The sequence below is a fragment of the Globicephala melas genome, chromosome 1 (assembly GCF_963455315.2).
Source record: "Globicephala melas chromosome 1, mGloMel1.2, whole genome shotgun sequence".
NCBI lineage: Eukaryota > Metazoa > Chordata > Mammalia > Artiodactyla > Delphinidae > Globicephala > Globicephala melas.
Genome location: NC_083314.1, coordinates 9,578,363 through 9,591,757, shown reverse-complemented (window position 1 = coordinate 9,591,757; position 13,395 = coordinate 9,578,363). Strand labels below are relative to the sequence as shown.

The following is a 13,395-nucleotide window of genomic DNA, read 5'->3' as shown; positions in this document are numbered from 1 at the left end:
GGTCTCTGACTTGCTCATCGCAGCGCTGATTCTGCAGAGGTGGGCAGAGCAACTAATGAGACCATATGACTCATGAGCAAGTGTGAGTAACCCATAGGAGATTTTGGGGCTCTGTGGGAGAAGAAATCCCTGGGGGATGGTGTAACGTTAGAAAGGAAATGAAGAATTTATTCTGGGAAAGGCAGTAGAAGCTCTAAGCAAATATAATTTTGCTATTAAAAAGACCCAGTCACAGATACAGAAAACAAACTTATGGTTACCGGGGGATAAGGGGAGGAGGGATAACTTGGGAGATTGGGATTGACATGTACACACTACTATATATAAAATAGTTAACTTATAAGAACCTGTTGTATAGCACAGGGAACTCTATTCAATACTCTGTAATGGCCTATATGGGAAAAGAATATAAAAAAAGAGTGGATATATGTATATGTATAACTGATTCACTTTGCTGTACACCAGAAAGTAACACAACATTGTACATCTACTATACTACAATAAAAGTTTTAAAAATAATTTTTAAAAAAATCCACACACTCAAGGTTAGAAAAAAGAATACACACACTCAAGGGCTAGTCATTTCATCCACATTTGAATTTGTCTCTCTTAATGGATTAATCAAGGAGGACAAAAACACAAAAGAAACCCCTGTTGTGAAATAAAGAGCCAGCTCAGAGGGAGGTCAGCTGGTCACTCTGAAAGAGAGCCTCTCAAGGTGACAGGGAAACTTTAGTCTCAGGTCTGATACCCATTTTGCCAGAAGCCCAAGTCTGACAGTACAGTCCCAGTAGGTTGGACCCTAGAGGATGGACTTCTACAATCAAACTTAAAAGAGACTGATAATAAAACAGGAATATAGCTTTTGTGCTCAAAACCATGGCACTTCCTCCCTGTGTCTGCCGTCAAGAGCACCTCATTGTCAGTGTCAAGGCAACCGAGGTGCTTAACAGCCCGAGTTTGCGAGATGGGCAAAGAAAAAGAGCGAAGGCTTTAGAAGGCCTGAAAGAATATTTTATCCGGTCAATGAAAAAGCCTGATGAACCATCCTTGTTCAAAAACCTAACTTTCCAGTGAGCTGAACACTAACGTCACTTGAAATACTATTTCTCTCAGTTTCTTGGACTTGGACAAAGCTGGAGGAAAAATGTCAAATGCTGGTATTTAAATCATGTTTATGAACTTCACGTGAACCATATTTAAACACGTTATGAAAAAGTGACTGAAAATACAAGATACATAATTTATGTATTATACGTGTTATTTCTAGTTTTAGTTCTATCCTAAGGTTAAAACCTGGTCACCTAGAATTTAATTCCTTCATTAGGAATCCAATAAGCAGTATCTTAAGTTGGATTTCTGAAGACAGTCTCTCTCACTTTCTCTGTCGCCCCCTAGATACAGAGGTATTTTGTTTATTATTAGTTTCCTTCCCAATTTTTCCATCAACACTAGATCCTAGACATACCTCATTTTAGCATCTGTGTTCCAGTATTTAACAAAATAAACCAAACCAACCACCTTTTCTGACCGATGCTCAGGGAATATGGGTATGAATGCTGCTAGATTCAAAGAGCAGAGGACAACTATGACCAAAGAAGGTTTTCACAGAGTCTGTTTCTCAGAGGTCATTTCTTTTACACAGTTGCGAGCAATGAAGAGATCCTCATCGCAGAAGTAAACGCGGGTCAGAGGTAATCACTGCTAAACGTCAGCTTGGTCAGTCAAGACCACAAAAGAAATGTAAACACATTACCTAAATAGTGGCTGCCATTACCTTTCAAAAGAGAACGGTGTGTGTGGTGAGCCTGGCCTCCAGCTCCTTGGCCCGCCGCTGAAGCCACCGCCGCTCGCACTCCCGCCTCAGAGCGCCTGCTGACCCCACGTCAACCCCGCCGCCGCCGCCGCCAACGTTGACCCCACGTCGACCCCGAGGCCGTCTCGCCTCCCGCAGCACCCTCGCCCAGGTGCCGTGTCAGAGTAAGCCACCTGCACTGCAGGAGGAGTGGTTGCATGGCTCTTGGGTGGAATTACACTTTGGCAATAATGGGAACGCCAGCGTTGTTCAGACTCTGTTTCTGTTTATAATGGCGACGTGGAAGAAATACTGCTGGGTGTGCAGCATGAGTCTGGACGGAGTAGCCCCAAGACTTCTCTGTGACCGCCCACCTTGCTCACAGACCTCGCAAGATACCAATGGAGCTTCCAAAGCAGACACACTAATATTGATGAGAAAAACAGCTCTCAGTCGGAGGAAGATTACATGGAGACAAAGAAAGACGGAGAAAGCCTCTTGAAGAAACATTCAGACTGGTTACGGGACTGGTCAAGTCGGCCAGAAAACATCACTTCTCACCCCCACCCCCAGTTCCTCTTCAAACCCCCGCAGCGCACGATCGCGCTCAGCTTGAGGAACACGAGTGTTAGGGAGAAAGGGGGCATCTTCTCTGCAGAGTTTCTAAAGTTTTTCTTCCGTCTCTTCTCTCTCATCTGCTAGCCATGGGGTTGGGTATCTATATCTGAAGGTTACTGAAAATATCCACCATAACCTTTTAATGAAGAATTGGAATCCAGCTTTTTCATTTAGTGGGAATTTACATTGGGGTTTGCAACGCAGCTTACTATCATCTTGGTCCTTGGGTGGCTGCACCACTTGTGTCATTTCTTAGGTAAATGCCACATTCCGAATTCAGTAAAATAAAAATAAGACACTTAAAAAAAAAGAGTGGTGTGAGTGAATATGGAGCATGTGGAGTTGAGAGGGAATTTCATTATAAAAACACTAAAACACTCCAGGACTCTGGGTGAAATGTTCATGAAATTAAAAACAAAATTATGTGGAAATTTCCAACAGAGGTGCCTACAACTATAATATATATTTAATCATTACTGGCCTCCCCGATTTAGCCACTCATGTTTAGTAAATGGAAACAATGTGAAGTGGGAGAAATATCAACTTTTGTAAGTGGGTATTTTCAATGAAATAATAAATATATTAAAATAAAGATTTTAAGCCTCTGGATTTCTTGTCATTCCCTTATAAATTCTCATAATATGAAAACATGCTTGTTTACCCATGTCTTCACTTGAAAAACCTTGCTGACAACCTGTTCATTACCAAAGCAGACCATGCCAAGATGATACAATGTGGTTTCTACCCACCAAGAGCTTTTATTCTTTAGAGGAGAAAAGCACATGCAACTTCTCACACAAGGGGACAATGGGATATTCTAATTGAAATTTTTCCAGTGTCCTTGTTTTGATGTCCTCACTTGGCTTTGGGCTTCACTAAGTATCCTTGCTCATAGAGTCTGTATTTTAGTTCTTTCAGCTATAATCCACTTTTATTATACCTGAGCTCTGTCGATGTGGTGGTAAGGTGGGGGGGAAGAAGAACATTCTATGATCTTCTGATTAAATCTCAATCATTTGATGTGTCTGTGTCTCGGAGGTATGACCTTCACAAGTGTTAATCCAGCCTTTTTACCTTCAGCCTCCTATGCCTTTCTCTGGCTGCAACATTCCCAAATCGATTTATTTGAAGCCCTGATTCTAGATGCCTGTTTTTCCACCCCTTAAGTAAGACAGGAAGGCTGAAGTGAGTTCTCTTCCTTCATCTGGATAAAGTTTAAGAATTGGGCGAAGTCCTTTCTACTGGAAAGTAGACCTCTGATATGGAGAAGGCTCTGAACATGTTTCTAAATGGTTACTCTTCCCTTCCCCCTCCCAGAGCCAAGAGGGTATCTTTCTTGGACTTTCACCATAGACACGTGATGGGGTTCCTGGAAGGAAAGCCCATAAAAATGTGGGTTCTCTCTAAGGTTGTGGTTCCCAGCAGTTTTTCACCCTCACACTAGTCTCCACTCAACCTCCCAGAATTCACCAAAATTACCACTTAAGTGTTACTACCAGTTTATGGTTCCAACAGCTTCTATTGCTGTATCTCTCTGGGTGCACTTATCTCTCTAGGTGTTGGGTTGCTGGTTTACCCTGTAACCTAGTTCTCTGATGCATTCAAGATATCATTGTCCAGTTTTTTCTTATCGTAAATATGGGAGTTCTGACTTCCAAGCTCTTTACATGTTTGGTCTGAAACTAGAAGCCACAATTCATTTTTGATGTATAATATTGAATACATGAATTACCACTGTGATACAATTTCTAACATTCCTATTTAGGGATGATCTGCAAGAAAAATATCCTAGATCCTTATTTCCACCCTTTGAAAATGTAACATAAAGTGACAAAAATATGTAAAACACATCTAGGGCAAAACTTAAATATATAGAGAGACTTTAACTTTTAATTTAAAAATGAGACACAATATTAATAAAATCCCCTAAATATACAATGCCCCATGCCCCCCAACACAGTACCAGACAAATTAATTTAAACAATAACATAGAAAAAAAGAATAAACAAGAGGAACCAAGAAAACCATGTATAAAAGGGAAGAAGACTAAGTCTATAAAATATTTAACATACTGTAAAAATATAATAAAATGCACAGTTTAAAAAAATATGATTGCTGCACTTTTCGATAGGCCAACTAGGACAAAATCCAAAGTTTAGAAATAGACTTAAATCTTAGAGAAATTTAATATACTAGAAAATTAGCATCTCAAATCAGTGGGGAAAAGATGGCATTTTTAAAGCAGTTATGTTGGGACAGATGTATAACCATTACAAAAAAAGATAAATGTACATTCTCACCTTGCTACTTACAAGATGATAAATTCCAAATGCCCCAAAGATTTAAATATTAAAAATGAAACTATGCCAGTGTTAACAGGAACCATGAGTAAATTTCATTAAAACCTGAGAGAGGGGCTTCCGTGGTGGCGCAGTGGTTGAGAGTCCGCCTGCCAATGCAGGGGACACGGGTTCATGCCCCGGTCCGGGAAGATCCCACATGCCGCAGAGCGGCTAGACCCATGAGCCATGGCCGCTGAGCCTGCACGTCCGGAGCCTGTGCTCCGCAACGGGAGAGGCCACAACAGTGAGAGGCCCGCATACAGAAAAAAACAAACAAACAAACAAACTGAGAGAGGATAGAATTCTTCCTAAATATAACTCAAAAACTAAAAGTGAAAACTAAAACATTTGATAATTTGACTATATTAAAATAAAACAATTTCATTAAAACATAACCTAGAAAACAATAGGCAGAAGACAAACTGTGGTAAAAATAAAATACAGAACATATAGAAAGAGCTAACATCCTTAACATTTAAAGAGCTCCTAAAAATCAAAATAGAAAGACCAAACCCGAAGTGAAAATGAGAAGAAGTTATGAAAAAGAGAAACAAATGCAATTAGGATTTAAATATACAAAACTATGTTCAGATTCAGACATAAGACAAGGGAAAATTAAACAAGCATTTAGGGGCATTTATGGAAATAATGATAAAATTTGAATTAAGTCTATAATTTAGTTAATTATATTGTACCTCCAAAGGATACAAAGTTTCAGTTATGCAAAATGAATGAGTTCTGGAGACCTAATGTACAGCATGGTGACCACAGTTAACAATACTATATTATCCACTTTAAATTTGCTAAGAAGATAGATCTAAAATCTTTTACACACACACACACACACACACACACACCACAGTAACTATGTAGAGGGGTGGATAAGTCTTTTATGATTGTGGTGATGATTATTATTATCTCACAACGTATACATATATCAAAACATCAAATTGTACCCCTTAAATATATACACTTTTTTGTATGTCAAAGATATCTCAGAGAGGGGCTTCCCTGGTGGCGCAGTGGTTGAGAGTCCGCCTGCTGATGCAGGGGACACAGGTTCGTGCCCCGGTCCAGGAAGATCCCACATGCCACGGAGCGGCTAGGCCCGTGAGCCACGGCCGCTGAGCCTGCGCGGCCGGAGCCTGTGCTCTGCAGCGGGAGAGGCCACAACAGTGAGAGGCCCGCATACCGCAAAAAAAAAAAAAGATATCTCAGTGAAGTTTTTTAAAATATAATACTATACCAATGTTAATTTCCTTGTATTGGTAATTTTACCATCGTTATGTGTTACGTATGATATTAACCTTAGGTATAGCAAGGTGAAGGGTATATATTTATGTTGCAACTTTTCTGTGTGTCTATAATTATTTCAAAATAAAGAGTTAATTAAAAAATTAAGCTACACACACGAAAACAAAACAAAATATTTTTAAAAATAATGAATGACCACTTTATATTTATCTCTCAGTAAAAATCCAAAAGCTTGAAAATGCAACTTGTTGGTAAGGTTGTGAGGTAACAGGCACTCACCTTCCTTCTTGGTGAGAATACAAAATAGTATAGCCTTAAGAGAGGGACACTTTCAACACAGTGTTTACCATTAAATTCAGCAAAGCCATGTGCAGTATAGTGATTTATAAGAAATATGTATTTGGTTATCCCAATGACCATTTCTCATATATTAGTGGGTCTTTGTCCAGGGTTCCAGACTCACAGCTCCCCAAACCCTTGGAATTTCCTAACTGAGGAGAGATATAAAGGTGTCTTTGGGGCTTCCCTGGTGGTGCAGTGGTTGAGAGTCCACCTGCCGATGCAGGGGACACAGGTTCGTGCCCCGGTCCGGGAAGATCCCACATGCCGCGGAGCGGCTGGGCCTGTAAGCCATGGCCGCTGAGCCTGCGCGTCCGGAGCCTGTGCTCCGCAACGGGAGAGGCCACAACAGTGAGAGGCCCGCGTACCGCCAAAAAAGCAAACAAACAAAACAAAACAAAAAAAGAGAGAACAAATAAGTATACACAAAATATCATAGGTGCTAGGGGAACAACTCATTACTATAAAACAACTTAGAGTAATAATAGAGGAAAAATTAAGTATTGGTCAGGTGACTTCAAATGACTTGTATTTTGGAATAACCAAAAAGTCCTGATCAATAAGGAAATGTTATTCTTTACAGAAAAATTCCATGGAAATTGAGTGGAAGGAATTATAGAATTAGAAAACATCATTTTGTACTGCTGCTTAAATGACAGGTTTGGGCAATGATAATGAATATATACTACAGACATTTGGTGAATAATGGATAAAGAACTGAATATTTACATGGTATCAATGTATCCCAAGCTCATCACTGGGGAAAAAGCACAATGACACAATGCAGGAGTCATTTTGTTACCACCTGAACCCACTGAACTATCTTAGGATACAGCCAGTAGACACAAATCCATATGTGACCCATTTATTTCAACTAGTAAATAACATGAAAAATTGGGGGCATCAGAACATAATACTGTTTTATACTGTAAGTGGTTTAAGAGGCATAACTAACAATTGCAACGTGTGGACATATTTTTGGATGCTGATTAGAACAAACTATACAAAGACATTTTTGAACAACAAAAGAAATTTGAATATGGACTGGGTTTAGTAAAGATATCAAGGTATTTTTTAGGTATGATAATGGCATTGTGGTTATCTAGAAACTATTCTTTATAAAGACATGCTGAAATATTTAAAAGGGAAATATTAATGTCTGGGATTTGATTTAAAATGTTTAATCAAATTTCAAAAATAAGGACAAAAAGGATAAAGAAAGTGTGGCAAAACAGTGTTAATTTTAAAAATGAGTGTTACAGGTATGGGGACTTATGATATTCTATCTACTTTCAAACTACAGTGAAAATTGTATGATATTTTCCAAAGTTTTTAAAAAATTTTTTTGGGGAGGGACAAAATCCATCACAGTAATTCAAAAATTTCTTTTTGTTGATACCTAACAATTTTTTTGCTTCTCATAGTGATATTTGAGAAATTAAGTGCATTTTATCTCTTAAAAAGCCTGCAATGAGGAACTAATTTGAATGACAAAAGAAGGAACAACTGAACAGCAAAATAAATACTATGGTACTAGACTGTAACTCAAAATATAAATATACCCAAGTCCATACTGATAAATTACTGGATAAATAGAAGGAAAGAGATAAATCTTCCTTACAAAAGAATTAAAAATAATTTATATAGATACTTCCTCCTCCTCCTTAATTGTGGGCTGAACTTAGTGAGTTGCTTCCCAAGAATAGCACACGAAAAGGTTAGAAAAAGAACTTTTCAGTGGAGAAAGCTGGCAAACTCTACCTTAGCCAGGAGATCAGGTCAGCACCACCAATGGTAAGTCATGTTGATAGTGTGTTCCCACTGATGTGATGTGATTCACTTCTTTGGTACCTTCTCCCAAATCCATAACCTCAGTCAAGTCATGATAAAAACATCAGACAAACCCAAACTGAGAGATATTTTACAAAATACCTGATCAGTTCTCCTCAAAACTGCCAAGGTCATGAAAAACAGGGAAAGACCGAGACACTGTCATGGACAGAGGCAACAAATGAGATACGATTAGGAAATGCCATATAGAATTCACAACTGGGTCCTGGGACAGAAAAATGGCATTAGTAGAAAGAACAGAAATCCAAATAAAGTCTAGTTTAGTTCATAGTAATGGACTAATGCTGATTTCTTAGTTTTGACAAATGCACCAGGATTATGTAAGATGTTAGCAATGGCAACAGCTAGGGAAAGACTATGTGACAACTCCTGTATTATCTTTGTAACATTTCTATAAATCTATAAACCTTCCAAAATTAAAACTTATTAAAAATAAATTTCTGATCAAATTTAAAAACTTAACAATGTATTATTTGAGTCCTAGCAAAAATAGCAATTAGGCATTAGAAAAGAGGCCTTTACAGGACTGCAGGCGGGGAAGGACACCATTGAACTGCATAATACTAGAGAAAGTGGGTGAATTGTCCTGGGACTAAAGCCTGGAAGAGAGGCAGGCTAATGGGAGCTTTTATCCACTTGCAGATTAAAGCCTCTGTGGGAGAGGAAAAGGAACCTTGTAGGAGTCAAGTCATAACTAAAGAGAGGGGTGCTATACATAGAACATAAGCAGAGCATTTTCCCAGCTCAAAGCTTTTAGCCACTCACAGATGAGCTTGGGGAAGGCCTGGGAATTATAAAAACCAGATTCCAGTTTCAGCTCTGCCAGTAATATGCTGACAGTGAACAAGTCATGTGATTTTTCTCATTCTTGATTCTCTCAACTATGGGTTGAAATTCATCCACACCTTTGAGTCTATGAATTTATAAAGGCAAGTTTTTTAATCCCTTTGGATATTTGAATAAAGCTTTATATTTGACAATGACATAAAAATTTAAATATATTGCAATATGAGAGGGATATAAAAATAGTTTTGGTCAGCATATAAAGCTCTAAATTCTCATTCTGACAAGTCCTTGGTTATGGCAGGAGGTAATTTAGCATACAATTACAATGTATGTAGGTTTGACCATAGAGAGTCATGCCTTTAATTCCTGAAGTATTCATCATACTTGCTATAATATTACCTGCAAGTATCATTCAGAAGCACAGGAACCTGTTGGACTGCACCATGAATGTGCAGTCAGCAAGGTCCAGATGATGAGAAAAACTACAGCCCAGTTTTTCAGTAGACTAATTGTAAGGAAAGAAGAGGACTGATTAGGGACTTATTAAAAGAGACTTAAAAGTCATATTAAGTTTAAAAAGGGAACGGATAAATATAAAAGCATGCATATCTGGGTTATAAAACTAAAAATGAAGTGATCATTATGAACTCCAGGATAACAGTTACTCATGGGGAGACAGAGAATTTGTAATTGTGGTGGGACACATGGATGGGGCTTCTAGGTGACAGGCAAAGTACTATTTTTTGACCTGAGTAGTAGTTCCAAGGGTGTTAGCATTTTAATAATTCTTTACAGTATACATTTGTTTTGTGTAGTTTTCACCCTTTATTTTATTATAATATGTAATAAAATCTTCATGTGTTGCTGGCAGAATGCTGTGTACTCCATTTACAAAAATGAATAAGAAACTTTTCCTATAATCAAAGGCTAGAATCAAGTAGAAAAAAAAAAGGTGACAAAATGAGCAACAGAAGCTTGCAATTCTTATTATGAAATTAGATAGAGTGAAGTCCAGTGGATGGGGTGTAGTTTTGCCTAGTTACGTTATAAGTGTTTTTGAAGGAGACATAATGCAACGCTTAAGCTTAATATTTAAAGGTTAATCACTGTTTTCAAATGGACAAGAGGATGGAGCCATCCAGAAAGAAGGGGATGATTATTTTACCAAAACATATTTTTTAACAGGTAAAATCATGACTCATACAAATGTAAAATAAATATGTATCTAAGATTTTATTTAACTCACTAGTTAATGAAGGAATTAGTAAGATGTTATAGGTGGTTCACAGAAGAATTCAAGACGCACACACGTATTGGTCAACAGGAATGCTAAAATGACTTTACAAATAGGTACAAAATTCATCAATATCCATAGGGCAGTAATCAAATGCATCTCCACTGGGCTAATCTGTGTTTATATGAACCAGAAGCATGGGCATTACTATCAGTGTTCAACAATTTATAGAACTGTCAAATACCTCAAAGACAATGAGAAGGGAAGATAACTCCAAAGGGTGAACTAGACAGAAGGGATGGGGTGAGAAAAGAGGCTGAAAAGGTGGACAGGGGCCATATCATGAAGCTGAGTGAAGCCTTTTATTTTGTATGGCACTAGGGAATAAGCAGAGACAATTCTGAGTGGCCCTGGGGGTCGTTTTCTCTTCTTCTTCTGTAGCTTAGGAATAATTTAGTATAGGAGTTGTGAGTTAGATCAGTGGAAAAGTAGTAAACTCTGGCATTTCCTTAACTAAGACTCTCCCGTTGATACACAGATGCTATCTGTCCTCCTTTCCTTGTATTTTGAGTGACTGAGGGGAAGCTTTACTCTTGGCACCCTTCTGTGAAATGTCCAGTGCAGCTATGCCCATGGCAGGCATGCTTTTACGCGGAATAAGGCAAGTGTGGAAGATTTTGTGTGCTTTTGCTTCTCTGCCTGTCAGTTTCCTCAATGAACCAAATGTAATATTTTTTAGGAATGTTAGTATCTTTTCCTCCTTTTGCATTAGAGGTAGTCAATGAATCTGTTTTCCGTTTAATTTTGTTTTACTGTTACAAGTAGCAGTAGTAATATTTTGATTTTCAAATTAACATAATCAGAATTTTGGAAGAACTAGTGTGAGCCAGTATTCACACTGTGTTGCTGTGTTGAAAAATAACCAAATTAGAAACTAACACACCATTGTAAAGCAATTATACGCCAATAAAGATGAAAAAAAAAAAGAAAAATAACCAAATTGATTGAAAGCAGATTGGGAAGAATTATGGAAAGGGAGACTTGATGAGTTTTCTGGAATGTAAGTTCTTTAAGAGTTCCCTTACCTCATGCTGGTTATACAGTTTACTCTCCAAATGGCTGGTAAAATAGTACTGATTTTGACTACTTGATTGGTCATAGAACATGGGTATTTCTTAGATAACATCAAACGCTCAGACTTTCAGGTAGAACTAATTAGGCAATTAGCCCTTTATTTGAAAAGACTTATTTGGCGTTATAGAGTTATATTTTTCATTCAATGCACATCTGAATGAAAGAGACAGTTCTATCCCCCCTTACTTCAATCTCCTTTGTTCCCCTACAATTTAGCAGCTGCAGAACTGGGCTGTAGTTCCCCCCACAGCCGGGATCTCACTGCTTGCACCTTCATGGTGCAGTTAAACATGTTCCTCTGTCCTCTGTCATTTCTGCAGATTGGCAGCTGGGTCCAGAGACTGGATATCAGATTTGATCTCTTTGGAAAACTGTAAGTAGAATGTAGTATGGCTATAGGAAGCACATAATGTCTGCTTGTCTCTTTTTGTGATCTTAGCCACCGTTGAAGTTTAACACCTGTATCTAAACATTTGTTGGTTTAAAAAGCTGAGATTTTAATATTATTTCACTTTTATTTGTTTGTCAGAATATATCTTACTAAAGCAATACTTTCTCTCAGTCACTCTTTGGTTTCCCATGGTAGAGTTAATAAGAAATATAGGATAACTGCTTAATTGTTCCCTTTATTAACCAGTTTTCATTTTAATATGTTAATTTCTATAATCCTCTGCAGGTAGGCAATTCTTTTTAAATATTGCTATGCACCCACAGATGAAAATAAGTTTGATGTATTCAATCCACTCTCGTTATTAAAAGTACTGAAAGTCTGATCGTCCCTTTGTGGTTAGTGGAAGACTAGTAAGTTGGCCCTTGAATAATTTGAATTGACTCCATTAGTCTTTGATAGCTTCCCTTCTAACCGATATGGCAAGATTTGCCAGGCTCAGCTCGTGCATTTCCTGTCTCAGACCTCAGCAATGTCTCCACTAAACCTAGGTCGCTTTTAGTGAGAAGTGACAGTTCAAGGCCACAATATGAGTCTCATCACGAAAGCATTAGTCATTGTATCTAGGTCTTAATAGTGAAAAGAGGAAGGGAATATTTATAAGTAGGAAAAATATACAGCCTAGCTCCATCCAACATAAAAGACTGGAAACAATAACCAACCCAGTAACAACTTCCCAAATTTATCCTGATACAGTCAAACTTCAAGACTAAGGAGATTTAAATTAAATGCTTCCTTATTGCATCTATATGTCCCTTATTCCACCCTAAAAATTCTGCTTCTCAAGGACACAGGAGATGATAAATAAGAATATCCACTAATTATTCATTTTGAAAATTATTCTCAGAATACTAATACTACCACCAATGTAATTATTGAAATTAAAGCTAGGAAAGTTTTCTTGAATCCTGGCTCATTCTAAAAGTATAAGAAAACTAATTTCATGTGAAAATAAACAACAGAAATGTATCAAATTCAAATTCCATGCAAAGTTATCATAAGAAAAGAAAAGAACAAGGAACATAATCATATAAATGCACACATTCACAAAAGGTAAGTATGAAACTGAGCCTCATTTTAGTAGGTCTTAATTTCTCCTAATGCCAAGGCAAAGACAACAACGATTCCAACTATCAACTTTCTGTACTGAAGTTATAAAACAATAATATTAGGTTAGAATATAAATGAGAGTGTAATGGTTGGAAATGGGTTGTTGAAACTAATAATATTTATAAAGTATCTGTTTCTTGAGAAACTTAAGAAAACTAATTGAAAAGCTATGAGTAATTCCATGAGCAATAACAGCAGTAATGGAATTCATTAAGGTAACAGGATATGTGTGTGTTTGTGTGTGTGCGTGTGTGTGTGGTAAAAGACGGCCATGACCATGACCATGACCGATATAACACATATAACAAATATATAACACAACTGTTTTCAGACACTGAAAACAGGCAACATAGACATGCGATACTTAACAGAAGAGAGACAGATGAAGTGAGCCATACAACTTCAACTGCCTTCTTTGAAGACTTCAGTGCAGGGAAGAAATGTAAGGCTCATTTAGAGACTGAGAAGTTTACAGGGGTACTCC

General features: G+C 37.7%; 1 pseudogene; it reads left to right on the top strand.

Annotated features, from left to right (window-relative positions):
* Positions 1–879: 879 nt before the first annotated feature.
* LOC115867718 (BCL2/adenovirus E1B 19 kDa protein-interacting protein 3 pseudogene) lies at positions 880–2,523 on the top strand (annotated as a pseudogene).
* The last annotated feature ends 10,872 nt before the right edge of the window (positions 2,524–13,395 follow it).